General features: G+C 38.8%; 1 protein-coding gene across 16 annotated transcripts in view; it reads right to left on the bottom strand.

Annotated features, from left to right (window-relative positions):
- LOC108700058 (gamma-aminobutyric acid receptor subunit beta-4) overlaps window positions 1–24,483 on the bottom strand; it is a 252,484-nt gene that overhangs the window by 196,147 nt on the left and 31,854 nt on the right. For 7 of the 16 annotated variants that reach the window (XM_041574963.1, XM_041574968.1, XM_018232921.2 and 4 more), the window contains one exon: window positions 22,482–22,565. The exons of the other annotated variants lie outside the window; for them this stretch is intronic. The gene's annotated coding sequence lies outside the window, so the exon portion shown is untranslated. The remainder of the gene's footprint in view (window positions 1–22,481; window positions 22,566–24,483) is intronic. 16 annotated transcript variants of the gene reach the window in all.

Here is a 24,483-nt window from a genome sequence, read left to right as displayed (position 1 = left end):
GTTTGCATTAATTGATTGTTAATGAAGTCATCTTGACGCCCACTTTTTTTGTATTTAAACACCCACATGATTACTTACACTTATCCTTGATAAAGGCCCTAATGTGGGCCGAAACGTTGGACACTTGAGTGATGTTGAAATAAACCTTTTTTGATTGAAGATTTGGTGTGCTGGTCCACTTTGAACATTGTATACTCTGATTGACCAAGCACCCACTCTCGCCAACAAGGAAGGAGTGCAGGTACTTTGTGAATATTATATATATATATATATATATATATATATATATATATATATATATTTATATATATATTTATATTTATATATATATATAAATATATATAAATATAAATATATATAAATATAAATATATATATATATAAATATATATATATAAATATATATATATAAATATATATATATAAATATATATATATAAATATATATATAAATATATATATAAATATATATATATATATATATATATATATATATATATATATATATATATATATATATATAAGCCAGAGTCCAAAACGCTTCCAATGGCAGTCTACAGTTGAGATCAGAGACAAATGCTTTCAAGGATCGCACTCACAGGTCTTATATAGAATATATTAACATTTCTACTGTGACACCAGCCTGTATCAAAGTGCAAAATTACAATTAAAAACCGGCTTAAGAACGTGGCTCGAACCTGCCATGACGTATATCTAAACTGTGACCAGTGAACACAGTTCATTTCTCCTGATGAACACCCCCAATTAATATGCATATAATTAATTAGTGAACACCAGACCAAACCTAGTAATATCCATAAAAAACTTAAATCACCATGTGAGCACAGTGAATAAAATAATCAAATAACACATCAGCGAATGTTACAAAAACCAACCGTGAGTGTTGTTATGAAGTAATAAAAAAACGGAACCTTGAATCGAGAGTATCACAGACTAATTTAATACACATGTGTATTAAATTAATAGAATACCGGAACCATCAAATCATCCTAAATTGATAGTGTAAATAAGTGACAAATGTAATCAATAATTCAACATGGATTAATCAATAATTAATCCATGTGTGAAAACAATAATTAATATTAGACAAAAAGACTACAAATTCATATATCTAAAAAACACCGTACCCATTCAATATCTAAAAAAACAATGTATCTAATGAATATCAATCAAGCAACATCAGCTCTATCATCATTCAAACCAGGGAAATACAGCGCTGCATCTCGGACAAATCACACAAACGTACTGTTCCCCAGGTCAAAAAAATCAATATGTAAAGTTATAGTGGCGGAATTGCCATCAGTAGCGATCCTAGAGGGGGCGGGCCCTGATGCGTGACGCGCAGCCTGGCCCCGCCCCCTCCGTACGGCCCACATTTTCAATGTCGCGTGGGCTGCCGGGGGGCCCTGAGGGGGTGCCGGCCCTGGCCCGCTCGCACCCCATGCTCCACCGGTAGTTCCGCCACTGATTGCCATTAATGAACACTTGCAAGCCCATAGCGCATTAAAAGAGGCCAGAGATAGGGCCACTCGACCGTGTGAAAAGCTTTTTTCTGTATGAAGGGACACTACCACTCTTTCCCCAGTGACCTCGTGCATCACCGATATGTTGGTAAAAAGTTGCTTAATATTAACGCATAAAGCCTGTCTGATGAGGGTATATTAGTTGGTCGACCACCTGCTTTAACCTATTGGCCAGTATCTTTGCAAGTACTTTGACGTCTGTATTCAAAAGGGAGATAGGTCTATATGATTCACATTTATCTGCAGGTTTCCCTGATTTCAGGATCAGGATAATTGTAGCTAGTTTTGAACTGTCTGGTAGGGAAGCCCCTGCAGTATGGAGTTAAATAAAGAGCAGAGTCCAGGCGACATCAGTTCTTTAAGGGCCTAATGGGTCAGGGCGCTGGGGATTTCCTGACCTCTGGAGTTCCCACTGGGTATATTTACTTACATATGCTAAATTAACTTATCAGGATGCTGGAAAGTGGGCGGTAAATGTGATCTATTTGGATTTTGACAAATTATTTGATACAGTGCCCCACAAACAACTGCTTTCTAAACTAAGGTCTGTTGGGCTAAATAAAGTTGTTTGCACATGGATAAGAAACCGGCTACAAGTTTGGGGACAGAGGGTGGTTGTTAATGGTATATCCTCTATTTGGTTCTTAGTGGGGATCCTCAGGGCTCGGTATTAAGGTCCACTTTTATTTAAAGGGATACTGTCCTGGAAAACATATTTTCTTCTAAACATGCAAGTTGATAAACTTGTTCCCATTAACTGATCTGGCAATACTGTTGCTCCAGTCAATATCTGGGTAATAAAAATCCCCCATTATCATTACTTTACCCAAACTAGCAGCCTTTTCTATTTGCATCAGGAGCTTAGCCTGGTGCCAGCAGTCATGTGACTAGTGCTTTGATAAACTACAGTCACTCTTTATTACTGTACTGCAAGTTGGAGTGATATCACCCCCTCTCGCATTCCCCCTCCAGCAGCCTAAAAACAGAACAATGGAAAGGTAACCAGATAACAGCTCCCTTACACAAAATAACAGCTCCCTGGTAGATCTAAGGACAGCACTAAATAGTAAAATCCAGGTCCCACTGTGACATTTACATTGAGTAGGAGGCAAATTGGAGAGGCTTCAAATGAGGTTTTTTCGCAGTTAGGCAGGTTAAAATAGAGTTAAAAGGTTGAACTTTTTTCAACCTAACTTACTATTTTACTAAGTATGTATTCAGACAATTCCTGATTCCAGTCTGCTATCGAAAGTACCCATAATTCTCTGTAAATCATCAGCAGACAGAAGAGTTCCAATGTAATGACAGCTGTCAGGAAGTTAGTGTGTATTGCAACTTGTGCATGATTTACATGATGGTGCATGATTGGAGTAAATAAGCACCCACTTATACCCACATAATATGTCAGCAGTGTTGTGAAAACCCAGCAGTGGTAGGTGTTAGAGGGGGCATTTGGACCAGAGGGGGTTTAAATAGGCTTAGGCTTGTAGAACGAGTAGGGCAATGGGTCGGGGTGGTGTATAATAATACACCACCCCCACCCATTGCCCTGCTCGTTCTTGGGTGCAAATATTTATTAACCTAACTCTTTGGTTCACTAATTATATTCAATTTGTAGCCATGGTTTTCATTGATCAGTGTGGGTGTGTAAATAGTGCCAATTCTGGCACCATGATGTGTGGCATCAAAAACAATGTTACAGTGCTATTAAAGGAAAACTAAACCCCCTGAACAATGTAGGTCACTATAAAAATATATTGCATAAAACAGCTCATATATAAAACCCTGCTTCATGTAAATAAACCATTTTCATAATAATATACTTTTTTTGTAGGATGTGCCATTGGGTAATCATAAATAGAAAACTGCCATTTTAAAAAATAAGGGCCGCCCCCTGGGATCCTAGGATTCACAGTGAACACAAACAAACTAAACAAACCATACATGTTAGGTCACATAAGCCAATTAACAGACAGAGTTCTGTCTTTTGCTGCCACACTTTTTATTTTTTTACAGTTAGATCTCTAATGTTTCTGGTCAGGTGATCGCTGAGGCAGCACAGAGACCATCACAAAATGGTGCTTCAAGGCAATAGATGTAAATGGGCAATATTTACTTAATTAGCAGTTTGGCAAGATTCTTTACTAACCAACTAATTTTATATAAACTATCTGTTGCTAAAGTATTAATTTTGGGAGGTGATTTTCCTTTAACTAGGTGCTATTCAGTTGCGTATGTAGGCATGATTTGTGTGTTGTTTATACAAATGGCCTGTAGATGTCACTGATCAAGACTTATAATGTGCATACTTTCTATACAGCTTGTGGTGTTAGAGTTGCTTACTGTTGTGTAATGGCTGCATGAGCGTGCTAATAAAGCACTGTTATACTCTAGTCATCCTCGGCTACCAAAACATAACAATTTGGCGACAAAATGTCTCTTCTATCTGCAGCAGCCTGCACCTTTTCTCCCAAACCCTGGTGATCCTAGCATACCTTTTACTGCTTGGATCCGAATGTTTGAAAATTACATTATTGCTGCTGACCAAGGGGAGATTTCTGCTTCTAGAAAGAGTGCCTTACTTATTCACTGCCTGGGAGAGGGACAGCCTATATTCTATACTTTACCATTACCTGATGAGACTTATGAAACTGCACTTACTGCTATAAAGAACTTTTTTGTGCCAAGAGTAAATGTGGTGGCTGAAAGATATAAATTCCGCCAACTTGGACAGTGTAAAGGCAAATCCATAGAACAATTTGTAGCAGCTTTGAAAGAGCTGGTTGTTACCTGTGAGTTTGGGAATCTAACAGATGAAATACTAAGAGTCCAAATAGTGAAAAAAACAAACTCACCTCGCATTAGAGAGAGACTTCTCCTAGAGCAGGATTTAACCCTTGCAAAGGCTATTGCAGTTGCTAGCCAAATTGAAATAGCAGTGGCAGAGGCTAAAACTCAGGGAACTGCTGTCAATCTGGGAATGTACAGATTGTGAATTTAACACTGTGGCCTAATATTGCACAGTCACAAGCAAAATACAGTGCTAAGGAAAGGGATTCACCTACACTGCAAAACCGTGCACCAAATACAAATAAAAATACTGCTTTCGCTGTGGTTCAACACACTGCAAATTATGTTACATGTCCTGCAAAAGCTGTACATTGGCGCAAATGCAAAAAGGTAGGGCATTTTGCTAAGATCTGCCGTAGTTCTGCTAAAGATGTTCATGAAGTCACTACTACAAATGTTATAGTATTAAGTGTGGATAAAGCTGGTACATTTATTCCAGACAAGTTTATATGCACTGTCAGTGTCAATACTGCTTCTGCTGACAAGGGGCACTCCATTAAAGGACCAGTAACATCAAAAACATTTTTTTTTTAAATTCTTTAGTATACAATGAAAAATAAACACCAAGACAAATTAAACTTTTAAATCTCAAAGCCTTTATTAAGAAATAACTTACTGAAACTCCACTTCCTGTCCTCTTCAGAAAAGGTGATAAAGCAACCTTCCATCCAGCGGTGCTCGATTTCTCCTCCCTGGCTGGAGATTTATACACAAAAAGACAGCACATAGCAATATAGTGGCAATGAGTGCAGCATTGGCCATCATATCTGGCATAGAAAATAGACTTTCCATGTATCGCTGTTACTGCCAATGCTGTGAGGATTATTTGCAAAAAAGCAGCGGCCCCATCAGACTCCATCTTCTTCTCTCTTCTTGGTGTTTATTTTTCGTTGTATACTAACGAATTCTTAAAAAAATTATTTTGATGTTACTGGTCCTTTGACCTGATGTTTGATACAGGTTCAGCTGTTTCTATACTACCAAAGGATATTTTCTTGAAATACTTTGCAAAAGATCCGCTTGTTGCACCTGCCCTGAAACTGGTCAGTTACTTAACGGATCCAATCCCTGTGCTTGGTTGCTTGCCAGTGACTGTACAATTTGAATCAAATACTGCAAAATGTCACTTTTACATTGTGAATAAGGGTACTGCTATACTCGAAAGGGATCTCTTTGCTGCATTAAACCTACAATTAGTTGATAGTCTCATTACTACAGCACTAGTGCCTGCCACACAGCCATTGTCTAAAATTTCACCACAAAGCAACACTTCACTGGGTTGTGCAAAGAATTTTGTACACAAAGTTAAGTTGAGACCAGATGTAAAACCAGTATGCCAGAAATTGAGGCAATTGCCCTACTCTATAAGGGAGACTGTCTCACAGGAACTTAAGAAACTGGTAGAGCAAGATGTGATTGAAAAATCAGAATCCTCCGAGTGGGTTTCACCAATTGTTGTAACATTGAAGAAAACTGGAGGTATTCGATTGTGTGTTGATCTCTGTGAACCTAATAATGCAGTTGTTATGGAGAATCATCCCTTGCCACACATAGAGGAAATATTTTGAGAAGTCCGATGAGCAAAATGAATTTCTACTCTTCAGAGTGCTTATCATCAAGTATTACTGCATGAGGAAAGCAGAGACCTCACTGCATAAACCCATGATGTTTTTTTCAGTTCAAGCATGTACCTTATGGACTGGCTTCAGCACTGAGTTGTTTTCAAAGACTGATGTCTTCTATACTCCATGGCATACCTGGTGTAGAATGCTACTTGAATGATATAATTGTCTACGCTCCAACTATGTATTTTCATGACAAGTACCTAAAAAATGTTGTGAAATGCATTGATTCTGCAGGACTGAAACTGAACCTTTCCAAATGTCACTTCAGACAAACTCAGCTGTCATTTCTGGGTCATATAATTTCACAAGATGGATTACTGCCTGACCCTGACCATGTCAACGCTGTTACACAAACACTTACTCCATCTGATTTCCAGACCTTACGAGCTTTCTTAGGTCTTACTTCATGGTATTCTAAGTTTATTCCCAATGCTTCAGTTGTGGAGCCACTATTTCGTGAAACTCTTAAGTCTGATGTGGTCAGAGTCTGCTCAACATAGCTTTGAAATAGTGAAACAGCTAATTGTAAACAGTCCAGTGCTAGCTTTATTTGATCCTGCATTACCCACTGTGGTTACTACAGATGCTTCAGACTATGGCGTTGGTGCAGTTCTCACACAGATCCATGTTGATCATACAACACATGTTGCATTTGCATCCAGAACACTTACAGAGGCAGAGCGTAAGTATTCAACTGTTGAAAAAGAAGCTCTAGCATGTGTTTGGGCAACAGAAAAATGGAGAACCTAACTATGGGGTAGAGAATTTACCTTATGCACTGATCACAGTCCTTAAAATACACTGCTTACAACATAGGGACTAGGAAGAGCTGGAATGCGTATAGCTAGATGGTTAGCAAGGTTACAAAATTTCAATTACAAAATGCAATACAAACCAGGTTTGAAAAATGTTTCTGCTGATTGTCATGTTTACCTTTACCTGCAGCTTCTGATACAATGGATGATGACATAGAGGTTGAAGCACTGACTGATATACTATCATCTACAGCAGGGGTCAGGATTAGACATGAACTGTCCTTAGTAAATGGCTATGTTGTCTGTGGAGCTCACCGTTTACTGGTACCAGAGACCTTGCAAAAAAGCTCATACAACTTGCACATGGGTGTCATCAAGGAATCGTACGTACAAAACAAAGACTACAAGAACTATACTGGTGGCAAGCAAAGGATGCTCATGTGGTAATTGCCATTCATTATTGTGTTACTTGTCAAAATCATGACAAAACAAGTATCACACATACACCACCATTTCAGCCAGTACCATTCCCTGATTCAGCATGGGAAAAACTTGCTATTGATATTGTGGGTCCTTTTACAGATGCTCCTATAGACTGTAGATTTGCTATAACCTTGATAGACTATTACAGTAAATGGCCTGAACTTGCATGTGTTTCTCATATAACATCAGCTACAGTTATAACATTTCTGTCTACAGTCTTCAGCAGAGAAGTTAATCCAAAGAAGTTAATATCAGACAACGGACCACAGTTTCTCTCATCTGAGTTTGAATCCTTTCTGAGAGAGAGAGAGGAATATTGTGCATAGGAAATCTTCAGTGTATTTCCCACAAGCAAATGGAGAAATCGAGCAATTCAACAGAAGTCTGAAAGAAGCACTACAGACAGCAAATCTTACTGGGAAATCTTGGAAAGTATTTACAACAGAGTTCCTACATAACTACAGAGCAACGTGCCATGCCAACCCAATCATCTCCAGCTGAATTATTACATGGCAGACAGATGCGCTCTAAGTTACATATTGCAGACATCAAACTTACACAAAATACTGTGCCTACAAAATCATCTGCTGCTGAAATTGTGAAACGTCAACAAGCCAAATGCAAGGCTTATACTGACAGATAATGTGGTGCCAGAGAAGTACACTTTCTGCCTGGTCTTTAATCAGAATTAAGAAACCAGGAATACTGAAACAAGGACAATCTAAATGAACTAAACCACTTGAAGTGAGACGCCAGCGAGGACAATACACATATGAACTGTCTGATGCATATGGAATGCAAGTTGTCTTGCTCCTGTTAGATATAACTTTGGAGAAGCTCCATTTGATGAAGGACATTTTCCTACACCTGATTTCAACTGCAATAGGCCTGAAGAAAGTGAACCTATAAGGTGTACTGAGAGAATCAGAAAACTACCTGCATGGACTAATGTCCATGAAGGAATGTATAATATTGCTTTAAGATGTATACTGTTTAATTGTTGCTGTTTATTATAGTTAAACCAAATGCTTTCCAACTATAGGTTGAATATGTGGTGTTTATACAAATGGCCTGTAGATGTCACTGTGCTCAAAACTTACTCATACTGTGCATACTTTCTATACAGCTTGTGATGTTAAGAGTTGCTTACTGTTGTGTAGTGGCTGCATGAGCCTGCTAATAAAGCACTGTTATACTCTACTCATCCTCGGCTACCAAACAGGGCTCAGTATTGGGTCCACTTTTATTTAACTTGTTTATTAATGACTTGGGGGACAGTATTGTAAGTAATGTATCAGTGTTTGCAGATGACACAAAAATATCAAGCCCAATAGATTCCATTCAGGATGCGGCATCCTTGCAACAGGATCTTGACAAACTAGCAATCTGTAATAATATGGTTTATGTTGGTGCCAAAAAATCTATATAGGTACTACTATAAAACTAATTAGTGATTCATAATCAAATATTAATGAAATTAATCATGGGGATTATACTCATAATTCAGCCCAGTCCTAGGGTGTAAGTCCAAGTCAACATTTCAAAAGAGAAAAATGTGAGTGTCCACCAAAATAATGAATCAATCAATTAAAAAATTAAAAATGTATTAGGACATCAGAGCAAGAACTAACACGTTTCGTGCCTGCTGGGGCACTTACTCATAGGTTGAGTAAGTGCCCCAGCAGGCACGAAACATGTTAGGTCTTGCTCTGAAGTCCTAATAAATTTTTCATTTTTTAATTGATTGATTCATTATTTTGGGGGACACTCACATTTTTCTCTTTTGAAATGTAAACTAGCAATCTGGGCAGCTAAGTGCCAAATGAGATTCAATGTTGATAAATGTAAAGTCATGCACCTGGGATGTAAACATATCCAAGCCACTTCTATCCTTAATGGGACTGCACTAGGCAAATCCATTATGGAAAAGGACCTTGGAGTCCTTGTAGATGATAAACTTGGTTGTAGCAAGCAATGCCAGTCAGCAGCATCAAGGGCAAATAAGGTCTTGAGCTGTATTAAAAGGGGCATTGATTCACGTCAGGAAGTGGTCATTCTTCCACTTTATAGAGCACTGGTAAGGCTCCATCTAGAATATTCCATACAGTGTTGGTCTCCATCACTCAAACAGGACATTTTTGTATTTGAGAAGGTGCAACTAAGCTGGTAAAAGGTATGGAAAATCTTAGCTATGAAGAAAGATTGGCCAAATTGGGGATGTTCACGCTAGAGAAGAGGCGTTTAAGGGGTGATATGATAATTATGTATAAATAAATAAGGGGATCATATAATAATCTCTAATGCTTTATTTACCAGAGGGTCTTTCCAGCTGACATGAGGTCACCGATTCCGTTTAGAAGAAAAGAGGTTCTGCCTAAATATTCGCAAGGGGTTTTTTACAGTGAGAGCTGTGAAGATGTGGAATTCTCTCCCTGAATCAATTGTACTGGCTGATACATTAAATAGCTTTAAGAAGGGTTTGGATGGCTTTTTAGCAAGGGAGGGAATACAGGGCTATGGAAGATAGCTCATAGTACAAGCTGATCCAGGGACTAGTCCGATTGTCATTTTGGAGTCAGGAAAGGATTTTATCCCCCTCTGAGGCAAATTGGAGAGGCTTCAGATGGGGTTTTTTTGCCTTCCTCTGGATCAACTGGCAGGCAGGTTAAAAAAAGGTTTTCAACCTAACTTACTATGTAACCATTTATACATTCTATGCAGAATGTACTGATTTCTGAGCTTCCATTTGTGCATTATTTACTAATAAGCCTTGTTTTATGCTTTTTTATATTCTAACTATACTGTACATTATGAATTGCTCAATAAATTCTGTCAGCCAATATCATGTGCTATTGTTACATGGGAACTTGCAGGCTTTCCTGTTTCTGTCTCCACATTCCTCTTTCCTCTCTGTGCAGCAGTTAAAACTGCCTGCTTTGAATCTTCGCTATTTACACTAAAAATGTTCATCATAATAAAACCCATAATATTTTTAGGACTGGACTGGCTTGTGCTGGCTGAATCTGGACCGTTTAGCTTCTCTGAAAATTTGAGAAAAGGTGAAAAATTACGTATATGGGCAATAACATTTTTGTTGAGGCACGACAAATTGCACAACAAATTATTAATGCACAACAAATATTTCCACCCGTTAGAGTCTATGGGCGTAATTTTCGCAGTGAAACTTGACGAAAAATTTTGCTCATTACTATGCAACATATTAAATTAAAAGTGAATGGGTGGTCATATAAATACAAAAAAAATTCAAAAAAGGGCACCAAGATGACGTCATTCATTACATAATTAAGGTGATTGGTGCAAACTATACAATTCGTGTTCAAGTGCATGTCATAATAAAATACAACCACTAGATGTCACTAGTTTTACATTGTGTTATCTCTGTGTTCATATACACAGAGATGGCAGAAGCCTATGGGGTGCCGTTTGTCCCAAATACATTCTGTATACAAAACTATCCCTAATACACAGAATGAATGTCTCTCATGGTATATAAGTATTTGTGACCATACACAGATAAAAAAATATACAAAATACTTATTTCTATTAAAGAATGAGAATAAAATCTGGTTAGTGCACAAAAGGATGTCAATATATTACAAACTCCATTCCGTACATTTTAACAAGCAATCTGTTTCACAAATGTATAACCTCCACGCACTTATGTGCAAAGTTACTTACAGAATGAATTATGTAAAAAAAAACTTGTGAAAGAAAAGAGACAGCCTGGATTCGCTCAGTGCAGTAAGTGCTAAAACAGAAAGCCTTTGATTTAAGCCTACATGTTTATTCACCTTTCCTTCTCCTTTAATTAAAGTTGAGCACCTACCCAACAAACCCTCTTTTTTGGATCCCTTTTTTGGATTACTTGTATTTTTAATTTTGAATATTTTTTTACATACTCGAGGAGTACAAGCAGGTCCGGACTGAGAATTAAAATAGGCCCTGGCATTTCAGGTACACAGAGGCCCACTCATCCTACGTAGATGCCCAAACAGCCCCACCAGCCCACTAAATACTGATTTTCAATGGGACCTTATAGCAGACCCTCTGGCATATGCCAGAACCCACAGATTGCCAGTCCGGGCCTGAGTACAAGGCTGTGCAAACTGGAGAAATCGAGAGCTAGGCAACTATCTGACAATCTAGTTGAAGGTGATATCCCCACCTTGCCGCAAACTTCCCCCGTTTTGAGGGCTGCGAATGACTATAGGACACATAATGCTGCCATTATTGACGTGTCTTTTAAAATTATTGTATTTCCCAAGCATCCCCTGTGTTTCTGACCCAATGTGGATGTGGTTGGGTGGCATGCCGCCCCCTTAAAATTCTGCTGCTCTAGGCCTGGGCCTTAGTGGCCTTTCCTCAAATCCAGGCCTGAATGTCAAGCTCATACCAAAAGCTCTGACTTTGTCTCCCAAGGTAACACACTTACTGACACTAGGGCTTTGTCTATTCAAAAAACATATCCATTTTAGCTCGTTAGTGCTCATGCTCACCTCCCTTCCGACACTGCTGTCCCTATCCAACTCTCCTTCCAAAATGTTAAATCTGTTCAAGAAAGCTCTTCTATTGGAGAGAACACCAGTCATGGATGCGTAGTGGTTGTACCCTGAGCCCTCAGAACATTTATCAATTTAACACCAAGCTAGTTGCTCCACAATCTCTTTTACCCCACCTTGCATTTATTGCCCATGGTGTTTCACACTTGGGAAAAAGGGGGAAGAAGAGATTAATTACAAAATTTTGCCATGCCCCTGGATTTTCTTCAGTCACCCAAAGGGTAATAGATGGTAGTACAATATGTCAGGAGTACAATATAGGCCAAACTGTGCCAACAGTTACCACTTACTTGTCACCAACTGAATTACCCTTTCAGATAATTCAGATTGATTACATAGAAATGTCAACAATTTAAATATGTTTTAGTCTGTTTTTCTCTCTTCTCCAGCTGGCCTAAAGCATTCCCATCATTAAAAGCAGATTCTGCCAGTACAGTTAAGATACTTATATGAGAGATTATTCACATAGTCAACCTACATACAATTAGCCAAGATAGAGGAACTCATATTGAAAATGCTCTAATGGCACAGATATGCCAGATATTATGCATCACAGACCAGCTCCATGCCCCATATAGACCAAGCATCTGGGTTGGTAGAGCTAACCAATGGAACTATAAAACAGAAGTTAGCAAAGACCATTAACATTCTGGAATGTACATGGGTTGAGGCTCTACCTTTGGTGTTGACTTCTATGCACATCAAACCCTTGCTAAACATGGGTTGTCCCCGTATGAAATCTTATTTGGCAGAATGATGACTACTGATGTTTCAATGACAATCCTTGCAGAACTAAGGACATGCAGTGATAAGAAACTTCAATACCGCATTCAACGGTCAAACATTTTGTCTATTCTTGAATCACAGGTCACTGCTGCCCAGCCTAAAAACTGTGACCAACAAATCCATGACCTTCAGCACAGTGACTGGTACTTCTACAAACACCACTCGCGAAAGAATGCTCTGGAAAGGTCCTTTTCAGGTTCTACTAGTCTCACCAATGTCAGTAAAACTAGAGAGAAAAGATTGTTGGGTTCATGACTCTCATTGCAAGAAGGTACGTGCCAGTACATTAATTAAGCAGAAGGAGAAGTTGCCAATTACATCTACATAAAGCCCTCCCCTGACTAGAGCAAAAGCCCGACTTGAAGAACTTGAGGAGATGGAGGACCTTGGAGCTCAGAGAGTTAACAACTTATCTAACTTTGATAACTACAGCAAGCCTGAGGATTTTGACACTCAGGGTGTCATTCAGTGTCAGAGTGTTAATGTATTAATTAACTTTGAGAATTACAACAAACCACAGGATCTGGGTGAAGAGCAAGAAGAAGACCAAAGACAAATCAGTGGCAAAAATCTAGTGAGACACTGCTCAAAAGAGGGTTGCAGTAATTTGATAAGGTTCTCTTTGTCAGTTTTGAGAGTAATCTGTCTTTGTGGCAAAATGATTATCCTTATGTCACTTGTGTTTATTCTACACTCTGCCTCATCATATAATGATAACATGTTGTTTCAGATGTATGTCAGGGTTGGGAAAGCTATAAATCTTACTGATTGCTGAGTCTGTTCCTCAATACCAGTTAGTGGCGGATTACAGCGGGATGAAGGGATTAGAATTGGCCCTTAAATTTAAGCATTTTAAATCTGTAGACATGGTACCATTATATTTAGCCCATACCGTTTTTAAGCCTAGTGTATGTATAGTATTGAGTTGAGGTGAAACTACCCTGGTTTTTGCTGATTGTTGCAGTGTAGACCTTAGATACACAGTAAACATAAATAATGTGCCTCCTCTTGCCATACCGATCAGAACAGAAGGTTTTCAAAACTAGGTATATACACCGCCTGACCAACTATAGTAAGGCCAATTATAAAGAGTTTTTTTTTTGGCAGCTTGGTGCCCTAGTGCAGGGCGATGCCTTTTATAAACAACCCTTTCATTGCCCAATGAATATTATTTCATATGTGGTAGAAGGGCCTATGTGTGGCTCCCTCTAGAGTGCAGGGGACTTGTCCCGTTGGTCAAATACTTCCTGCAGTAACTATACATGCACCTGATGGGATAGAAAACCAAAAGAGGAATAAAAGAACTGTCCCAAAAGGTTGGGACCTGTCTGAAACTGAATGTTTAATTTAAAAAAAGTTGTTTCAAAAACCACTATCTGCATTCTCATTTTAGTGGTTATAGAAAGAAAAATACAAAAACCTGAAATGATTAAAAGCAGTCCAACAAGACCAGCGCAGCTCCACTGACTTCTATAAGACCTTGACAACTTTTACTTGGCAAAGTTTTGCATTAGAGGTTTTTTTTTTTAAAACTTTATTTTTATTTTATTTTTTAATTTCACATCTGTAAATGCAAGTTTTACATCTGGTATTGGTGATTGTCAACATATGTCATATGTATTGCAGCAAGAAAACACAAATCAACACAGCAAGGCAGGTTAATCGAGGTATTCCGTTATGCTACACCTTATCTTAAATATTGGGCCGCTACTTTTCCAATCAGCTAGGTTCAGTGCCGGGCCACGCTGGGCAGGCACCCTAGGCAGGCCCGGCATTCGCATGCGCAAATTTTCTGCTATTTCTGGCATAAAAGCCTTCTGGCAGCCGTCAGAATGTGATTTATTAGTTTCCTGGCCTCTTTAGTAAAGTTCAGTTTAGGTTTGCCCAAGAGGAAAGCCCATGGCTCTCTTTGTACAGTGGTTCATACGACTTTTTGTAGTAGCTCTTTTACCATAAGATGTGATTTTGGAGCAATCCCACGTCTGTCCACATTCCCTCCAGCATCTGTCTGAGACTGACGGATATATCCTATGCAATTTTTCTGGGGTATTGTACCAATTCAGCAATATTTTGTAAATGTTTTCCCTATATTGTACACATACAGAAGATTTCCTAGTGTTATCCCAGATACCTTCCCAGTTCTTATAGCTTATTGTCGATGGGACTCTATCCTCCCAATATACCATATATTTATATTTTGGGAAGTCATCTTTGGGCATTTGTATCAGTATATCATACACATGATATGACCCGTTTTTGGCTTGGTCCCCTATAGCAGAGTTGCTCGAATGAGGTAAGTGTCTGCTTGTGTTTCGATCTGATATGGACTCTTAAGTAATGCAACACTTGTAAGTATTGATAGATTGGAATGTCCTCCAAACCTGACTTTGTTTTTATGGCTTACATGTCCAGAGGTTTTTGATTAACATTATCCCAAATGTCATATGTGTAGTACAGTTTTGGGTGATTCCATTTCTTTATAAAATCTACATCCCTTCCCGGAGGAAATTGCGGATTTCCTAACATACCCTTAGGGGAGAGGATTGGGACTGTAGGTTGTAGTGATTTTGGGTTTGTCTCCATACTTTTTTAGTGAAATACACTGCGTGTAGTAAAGAGTTTTCCTTTCCCTTGTTTTACCAGTACCCCAAATTAGATTGCCCAGATGGATTGGATTCGTGGCAGATCTTTCCAGACTTACCCATTTACCAATGGGTTCTGGTGCGGACCAGTGAATTATCTGTCTAAGGTGGCATGCCCAGTAATATTTTTTAATGTCTGGGACTGAGAGACCTCCATGAGTCATTTTCCTAAGGAGGACCTCTCCTAGGTTTTCGGTAACCCCATATGAAGTTAATAAACATAGTTTGTATATGTTTTAAAATTTTATTGGGTACTGTTATGGGAAGTGTTTCAAATAGCTATAATAATTTTGGTAACACATTCATTTTTATCGATGCCATCCTCCCAAACCAAGACAAAGTATACTGGTTCCATTTATCCAAATCTTTTCTCAGTTGTTGTATTAGGGGTGGGAAATTTTTTATCATATACATTTTAATAATTTTTTGTAATATGGATTCCAAAATATTTGATTGAGTCGGTTTTCCAGGCGTAGTTAAAATTTAGCTGTAAATTTAGCGTAGTTAAAATTTTAGCTGATGTGGGAAGTGCAATGGGAGGGCTTCCGTTTTATGTTCATTAATTTTATAACCTGATAGGGTGGCGTATTCCTGGAGTGTCTTATGTAGATTCGGTAGCGAAAAGGGAAAGTTTGTAGATGTTCTGTTGAAACTGAATTCCCTTGATGTCTGGGTTAAGTCTTATGGCTATTGCCAGTGGTTCTATACATATCGCATAGAGGAGGGGCGATAATGGCAACCCTGCCTGGTGCCTTTGTTAATCTGAAAGTGATTAGAGAGGTTATTATTCACCCTGACTGCTGCCTGAGGCTGATTGTATGGGGCTCCGACCTCCCTGAGGAAACTTCCCCCAAATCCCATGAGTTATAAAAGTGCCATCATATAGTTCCAGTCAAAGTGGTCGAAGGCCTTCTCAGCATCTAAACTCAGGAGGACAGCCTGTTGGGGGTTGGTGTTGATCACATCTATCAAGTCAATAGTCCTCCTTGTGTTATCACCTGCTTGTCGCGTCAGTATGAATCCTACTTGGTCCCCGTCAATAAGGCGGGGCATAAGACAAGCCAGTCTATTTGCTAGTATTTTACTGGAAATCTTTAAATCGACATTGATTAAGGATATTGGACAGTAATTAGAACATTCCAAGGGATCTCTCCCTGGTTTGGGAATTAAAGTGATATGTGAAAGGGCCATGGATTTAGGTATTTTTCCCCCTTCAAGAAACTATTATACAAGTCCATCAGGTCGGGGATTAAAATATTCTGAAATGTTTTATAGTACCCATATGAGAATCCATCCGGTCCTTGTGTTTTTTTCCCTGGGGCTTCCTTGATAACTTGTGCTATTTCTATATCTGTAATCTCATGATTGAGGGATGATATATCCCTTTCCTTAAAACTGGTAAGGGCATTGAGTTTTGTCTTATATATGTCTTTAACCTGGGTTCTGCCTCCCTGTGATACTGGGTCTAGATTATATAATGATTTATAGTATTGGTAAAAAACTTCAGTTTTTTTCCCCATGGTATATTCTGTGCTTCCTTGTTTATTTCTGATATAATAGTTCTATTTAACTTTTGGTCTCTTAATTTTTTTGCTAGTAGTGTGTGCGCTTTGTTACAATATTCATAGTATGTATGTTTAGTCCATGTCATTAATTTCTCTATCTGATCTATTTCCAGATTTTTGAGTTGGTTTCTACAAGCTATGACTTTGGCTAATTTAGTTGTAGTGGGTCTCTCGTAAAGTTGCCTTTCCGATTTCTTTAACACCTGTAGTAGATCTAGTCTCATCTTCTGGGTATTTTTTTTGTTACCTGTGGCCTTTGCTATGAATTCCCCTCTAATTACAGCCTTATTACAGCCCTTATTTATTGCAAAATATTCTTTTAGTGATTTGGTTATATCTTCTTTTATTTGTTCGTCACTCAGTAATGTTTCATTTAGTCTCCAAGAGTATGTTTTTGGGTTGGGACCAGTAAACTGGATATCTATTTCAATGGGAGCATGATCAGACCATGTTATTTGATGTATCTTAGTGTAGTGTTTATATTTCATAGCCATTTGATTAAAAAAAATAGTCTATTCGGGTATGCGTTTGATGCGGTGGGGAGTAGAATGTGTATGTTTTTTCCTTTGGATGTTGGATACGCCAGGGGTGGCAGATTCTGTGCGCACTAATGTTTTGTCTAAAGGTTTTAGCAGTTTGCTCTGCTTGAGTTGTATGCCTTGACCTATCTCTTAGCGTTGACCAGGCCATATTAAAGTCCCCAGCCACAATTAAAGGAGTGGACAATGAGGAGGTTAATTTATTTAATACCCTAGTTAGGTATTTTGGTTGGTGTTGGGACCAACACATTTGCCAATACGACTTCTGTATCGCCCAGCATACCTCTGAGAATCAAAAATCTCCCTCTTGGATCTTTAAAAGTGTCATTTTTTTGTGCGGCCTGAAGCGTAGTGGACCTGAGGATATAGTGCTGAATGGATTTTTGGTTTAAGCTGAGAAAAATGCGTCTCTTGTAGGAAGACTATGTCTGCCTGAAGATGTTTGGCCTCTCTTATTGTTAAATATCTTTTATGAGGAGTGTTGAGACCCTTAACGTTTAACAATATTAATCTCACCATGATTCAGCTTTTATTTACCCCCAGATCCACCACACTTACGCCCAACCTTGACATACATAAGTAAACAATTCCCAAATATACAATTCCTTTACCTTCAACCTGCCTTAGCTTTTGCCAACAATATATAACCTTGCAAACAATACAACAAAAAACATGTAAAAATGTTTGGTGGGGTTTTAACTTCAGTACCCTTAATGTTTGGATATTATCAGAGTGATCGTCAATCTAGTCGGGATTTTGTGTTCCTTGTTTCACCCACTGTTCAAAAATGCATCTAGCTGACACATTCAGTATCGGGAGGGTGACAGGGGCATGAAGTAACTGATTGGTCATGCTCCGGAGGGGGCCCAAGTAGGATTTACAGTTATAGTACCATTAAAGTCTAATTAAGATAGATACAGTTACCAATCAAGTAGATCCCACAGGCCCTTGGAGTCAGGTTGGCTGTGGGGGTCCCTTATTCTTCCTGGCGTCTGTGCCTGTGATGGAGAATCTCCTTTTGCGCACTTCTTGCCATTGAGGCCTTTGGGGCAGCGGTGCCGGTGATGATATTTCCATCTCTTGCCAATCTGGAATCTTTATTTCTGGGATTTCCCAAGTATTAAGAAATGCTGCTAGGTCTTTGTGTGATCTCAGAATTGCTGTTTTCCCTTGTGCCCTGGCTGACAGTTGGAATGGAAAGTTGTTCTAGTAGAGGCTTGAGCAACTTCCTTTTATAGAGTGTCTCTCTGGAAACATCAGGAAAGAATTGTAGTTGCACCCCTTCATACTTGAATCCCGGGTTCAGCCTTGCTTTGTTCATAATAGTCTCTTTAAGGCTATAATCATGAACCCTACAAATAATGTCTCTTGGGGTGTTGCTGTCCATATTCTTTGGTTTCAATGCTCTATGTGCCCAATCCAGTATCACTGCTTCAGTGCATGGTCTTTCCAACAGAGTATTGAAAATGAGCTTTGCTATTTCTCTCATATCCTCCTGCTCTGCACTTTCAGGGAGACCTCTTATTCTTATATTGTTTTGTCTCTGTCTATTATAAAGGTCCTCCACATGTGTACGGAGGTCTTGAAGTTGCATAGATTGCATAGATTGTTTGTGGACCATGTTGCTTAGCTGGTTAGCCGTGTCCACTGTTGAGGCTTCTGTTTGCTCCAGCTCATCAATCTGAGTCGCCATTTCTGTAATGTCCGCTTTCACTTCCTGTATTTCTTTTTTGAGTGCCTCCTCCACTCTCTGTTCCATGTCTCTTTTTGTCGGCAGTTTTCTTAAATAACCCTGCAGATCCCAGTCTTCCTCCTCACTGGATGATTCCTCTTGTGAATCACTACACACTGGTGCGTCAAAATGAAGGTGCGTTCCAGCAAGCGTTTCACTGCGCACTGGTTTCTCCTGGGGCTTCGTTGGTTTTGCGACAGTCGATAGTTTAGGTGAGGACTCTGTTCGTTTGGTCAATATGGGTGAGCGGAGATCTGATGGGGGTAGATTGTCCGGTTCAGTGTCCTGATCCTCCTCCGCCATTTTGGGCCTTTCCTCCTCGGCAACCGCTCTCTGTCTCCTACTGAAATATTGTGCGATGGCGCTTTGTTCTGGAGCGGGTTGCTGGTCCAGGATGGCCTTGCTCTTCTTATGTTTCCCCATAGTAACCGCTTAATGGTCTGCCTACTGTTTTTAGCTTTGTTTTCTTAGTCACAGGCCCTGGAGCTCTGTTTGACGTGTCTATCGATCCATGTCCAGGCCACGCCCCTGCATTAGAGGTTTTTACACTTAACGCTAATATTTTTTAGAGCTTTTAAGAAATATAGGAAACCCACATATTTTTCAAGATTTGTGAAAAACATTGCAATTCAATTGCGATGACACCAAAAGCCACTCTCAATAACCCTGTACCTTCTCACCTACCAAAAGCCATTCAACCACCATTTGACCTTCTATGCTGAGGGCTTGGGATGAATTAGCATAGTCATGACTGTAATGAAAGTTTCTGGCTGATTTGGTTTCCATGGCAGCACATCAAAAAAAGGTCTCCCCTGAGAAACTAACCCTGTTACTTTCTGGCTGTTTCTGGCTGATTTGGCTTCCATTGCAACTCTCTATCATTTTCATCACTGGACTGATTTATATGGCAGAAAAATATTTTTTGTGCTTTACAGAATTTAATTATATATGAGTTCCTGCCCAATTGACATTAGTCTGATTCCCATCCAAGTTAGATAAAACTGGTATCACATTCTACTAAAAGTTCCAGTTTTAGTTCTTATGACCCATTCCCTTTTTGTCCCTGCTTATCTCTGTATCATTGTCATTGTCATTATTATTATCATTGTTGGTAAGTGATCTACACTTCCAGCCTAATTAACTAATCGGGTAGCCTACCAACTCCTTCCCTACCCACAGCATGCTCATCAGTGCACACTTGCTTAAGATATATTTTTTTGAATTTTCGAAATATTCAGCATACAAAACCAGCAGCACCTGATACAAATCTTACTTATTTTGCATCTGTGTGGAGTTGGCTTGTCTCCACAATTTTTTTTGGGTTGTGTTGGTTAGCTCCTCCAGGTGCTCTAGTTTCCTACCATATTCCAAAAATGTATTAGTAGTGTAACCCCATCTAGGCTAGGCTGGACCTTGTTTTGCTAGCAAAGCAGGCAGAGCACCAGTTACATTTGACCCTCTCTCCACAGGATGCTACTTGAAAGGGTGAAGGAATGGTGTTGTGAAACTACACCTCACTTGTGCTGCGTGACTAAACAAAAGAATTGGACGCCAGAAGTTCTTGAACAAAACAAACAGCAACAGGCTTTATTATGGGGCAATGTAATAAGCAAACCTTTGTGAATGTTTGCAACCATGTTCGCACCATTTTTGACTGATTAAAGACCTCAATGATTTTCTGTTTGCAACCAAATTGTTTTGCAATCACAAACCATTTTTTAAAAAAATATTTAAAAAAAATATATTTAACGAAACTCCAGAGTAGGTGTTTAAGGTTTGCAATGCACAATTAAGATTCACAATGCAATAAAAGCCTACCAAAGAATATTACATTGCAAATTTTAAAACATTTCCCCCTTAAAGCGCAAATCAGGTTTTTGATACTCAAAATTCTCTGAGGTATTCACATAAATGTCAGGTACATCATAGCATTCCAGAGCCAGCACTTTGTGACATCCCTGTGGAGATAGTGTACCACACTGGATAGATGCACCCTCATGATCTCTGTGCTGTGACCTGGATGTCCCTATAAGTCTTTGATCCCTTCACTACAGGCCAGTCTTGCCTGAGGGGAGATCTACCCCCTTGACTTGAAAGAGGATACCCTACCCTCTGCCCAGCACTATACTGAAGTGTGGAAGGGACTTGTCATCAGCCTCTGGGCCAAGCATACACATTATGCTAATAAGATACATGGGCTTTTACCCAGCAAACAGAGAGCAATGAAGTGTAGGCATTTAAAGCCATAGGGGAGTGTTAGCCCTATGGGTCCCTACAGTAGTCTAACTTGACCATAGTGTGGTAATATTAATCATGCATTTCTTTAACAAAAAATACAGTTGAATTAGACATGTTAGTGGCCAAATGGCCACTAACATGTCTAATTCAACTGTATTTTTTGTTAAAGAAATGCATGATTAATATTACCACACTATGGTCAAGTTAGACTACTGTAGGGACCCATAGGGCTAACACTCCCCTATGGCTTTAAATGATTACACTTCATTGCTCTCTGTTTGCCTGGACAGTGCAAGAACACTACAGGGCACAAGAGCACTAGTTTGCCACGTTTCGCCATAAAAATGACGTCATATACTCCAATGGGGAAAAAATTTATTGTGCAACAAAAAAATTGACAGACCAGGTTGTAATATTGGTGTGTAGGCAGCCATCTCAGGTCATTTTGCCTGGTCATGTGCTTTCAAAGAGACAGCACTTTAGGATGGAACTGCTTTCTGGCAGGCTGTTGTTTCTCCTACTTAATGTAACTGAATGTGTCCCAGGGGGACCAGGATTTTACTATTGAGTGCTGTTCTTATATCTACAGTACCAGGTAACTGTTAACTTGTGTTAGGGAGCTGATATCTGGTTACCTTCCCATTGTTCTGTTGTTAGGCTGTTGGGGGGAAGGGTAGGGGTGATATCACTCCAACTTGCAGTACAGCAGTAAATAGTGACTGAAGTTTATCAGAGAACAAATCGCATGACTGGGGGCAGCTAGGAAACTTACAATATAGGAAAAAAATACAGCTGCAACTCTTTGTTACAAAAAGTGAAAAATTTAATGTATTAGGTCAAATAACCAGACAACATTCTGGGCTTACTGCTGCCCATTCCCAACCCTGTCTGGTGATACAATTTACAAACTATTTAACCTTCTTTGAGACCAGACCCCCCCCCCCTTAGCACACATAAATCAAATAGTATAACAAGCGTGATGAGTCCAATTGTGTTCAACAGTCTCTTAGTCCATTAAAGTCGATTGCTTCATCTTTTTATAGATGTGATAGTCCATTATTCATTGGGTCCTGGATAGACATAGTGCATACCCATCTCAATACGAAAATATAGTGTTAAAATAAGTAATAAAAACAATGGTACCTTTTCCCTGGATAGGAAAGTTTCAGATATACCTTCCTCAGTGCATTCCTGGATCTGGCACCATTTCTTAGTTATACTGTGAACCTTCAAAAGAAAGGAAGGACCATTAAATAATCAAATATTGAAAACGATTTACTTACTAAAGGGTTTTTACTGACCATAGAACAACAGGGTAAATAGGCGCTATACTCTTTAAGACCTTTTGGCCAAAGTTTATCTAATTTGTTAATCCAAATAATTTCCCTTTTTCTAAGGGCCTTCAGTCCACAGGGACTTGCATATGTGGGGGAGAAAACACAAATGGTTAAAGACAGAATTTCAAAACATAAATCAACTATAAGATGTGATCACTTGGAACTTCCCATACCAGCAAATTTTCTTGCTGCCAGACAACTTAGATTTCAGGTTATTGATGGGATTCCAAGGCTGAGAAGGGTAGGTGATTGAATGATGGGAAATGTTTTGGAATAACAAATTAGATACACTTGGCCAAAAGGTCTTAACAAAGAGTATACACAATATTTCCTTTATCTAAGGTAAATACTCTGTTGTTCTATGGTCAGTAAACACCCTTTAGTAAATAAATGTGTTTAATATTTGATTGTTTAATGCTCTTTCATTGTTTTGAAGGTTCACAGTATAACTAAGAAATGGTGAACTTTCCTATCCAGAGAAAAGGTACCATTGTTGTTATTATCCTTATTTTAACACTGTATTGAGATGGGTCTGCACAATTTCTATCCAGAACACAATGAATAATGGACTATCACATACTTAAAAGATGAAGCAATGGAGTTTAATGGATTAAGAGACTGTTGAATACAATTGGACTCATCGCACTAGTTATACTATTTGATTTATGTATGATAAGGGGATGGGTTCTGGTGTGGTATACTCCCACTTAAATAGTTTGTACATTGTATCACCAAACAGTCTTGCGTAAGCACGAAACATTGCCTGGTTGTTTGACCTAATAAATTCAAGTTTTTGCTTTTTGCAACATAGAGGTGCTGCAGTGGTATTTTATATCTGAATGTCTATGCAAACCCCTGGCAAGGGTTTCAGGACTGCTTTGCACCCAACCTACAAGGTTAAATAAGGTGCTTGAGGCACACACAATATTGTCTATTTTTGGGAAACTGACAATATGTCTAGCTCCATGTCAGATTTCAAAATTAAATATAAAAAAATCTGTTTGCTCTTTTGAGAAACAGATTTCAGTGCAGAAGTCTGCTGGAGCAGCACTATTAACCAATGCATTTTGGCTTGCTCATTTGTAGCCTATGGTCATAGCAGAGAGCAATATCAGGTGGCTTGCAAATCATCAAAAACCCTCTAATTCACTCTTTGCTCTATGAAATTTGCATGAAAACTGCGCAGGCCATGTTTATGTGATTTTCCTCTAAAAATGCATAGTAAAAACCCTGGCTATTAAACATCATCTGTCTGATCTCAAAATGACAAGAGCAAAGATTATTTAAAGGAAAACGATACCCTGAACAATGTGGGTCTCTATAAAAAGATATTGCATACAACAGCTCATATGTAAACCCCTGCTTGATGTAACTAAACTATTTTCATAATAATATACTTTTTTAGTAGTATGTGACATTGAGTGATCCTAAATAAAAAATTGCCATTTTAAAAAATAAATGCTCCCCCTGGGATCGTAGGATTCACAGTGCACACAAACAAACCAAATAAAACATACATTTTACATCGTTACATAGTTAAATATACCTATACAGCTTAGTATCACAATAGCCTTTGATATTATGTCTGTCCAAAAAATCATCCAAGCCATTCTTAAAGGCATTAACTGAATGAGCCATCACAACATCACCCGGCAGTGCATTCCACAACCTCACTGTCCTGACTATGAAGAACCACCTACGTTGCTTCAAATGAAAGTTATTTTCTTCTAGTCTAGTCTTCTGGTACGGTGATCCACTTTGTGGGTAAAAAGGTGCCATTTGTCTATAATGTCCTCTAATGTACTTGT

The sequence above is a fragment of the Xenopus laevis genome, chromosome 8S, assembly GCF_017654675.1.
Source record: "Xenopus laevis strain J_2021 chromosome 8S, Xenopus_laevis_v10.1, whole genome shotgun sequence".
In the NCBI taxonomy this organism is placed as follows: Eukaryota; Metazoa; Chordata; class Amphibia; order Anura; family Pipidae; genus Xenopus; species Xenopus laevis.
The sequence above is the reverse complement of the archived record's forward strand: the minus strand, read 5'-3'. Positions and strand labels throughout refer to the sequence as shown.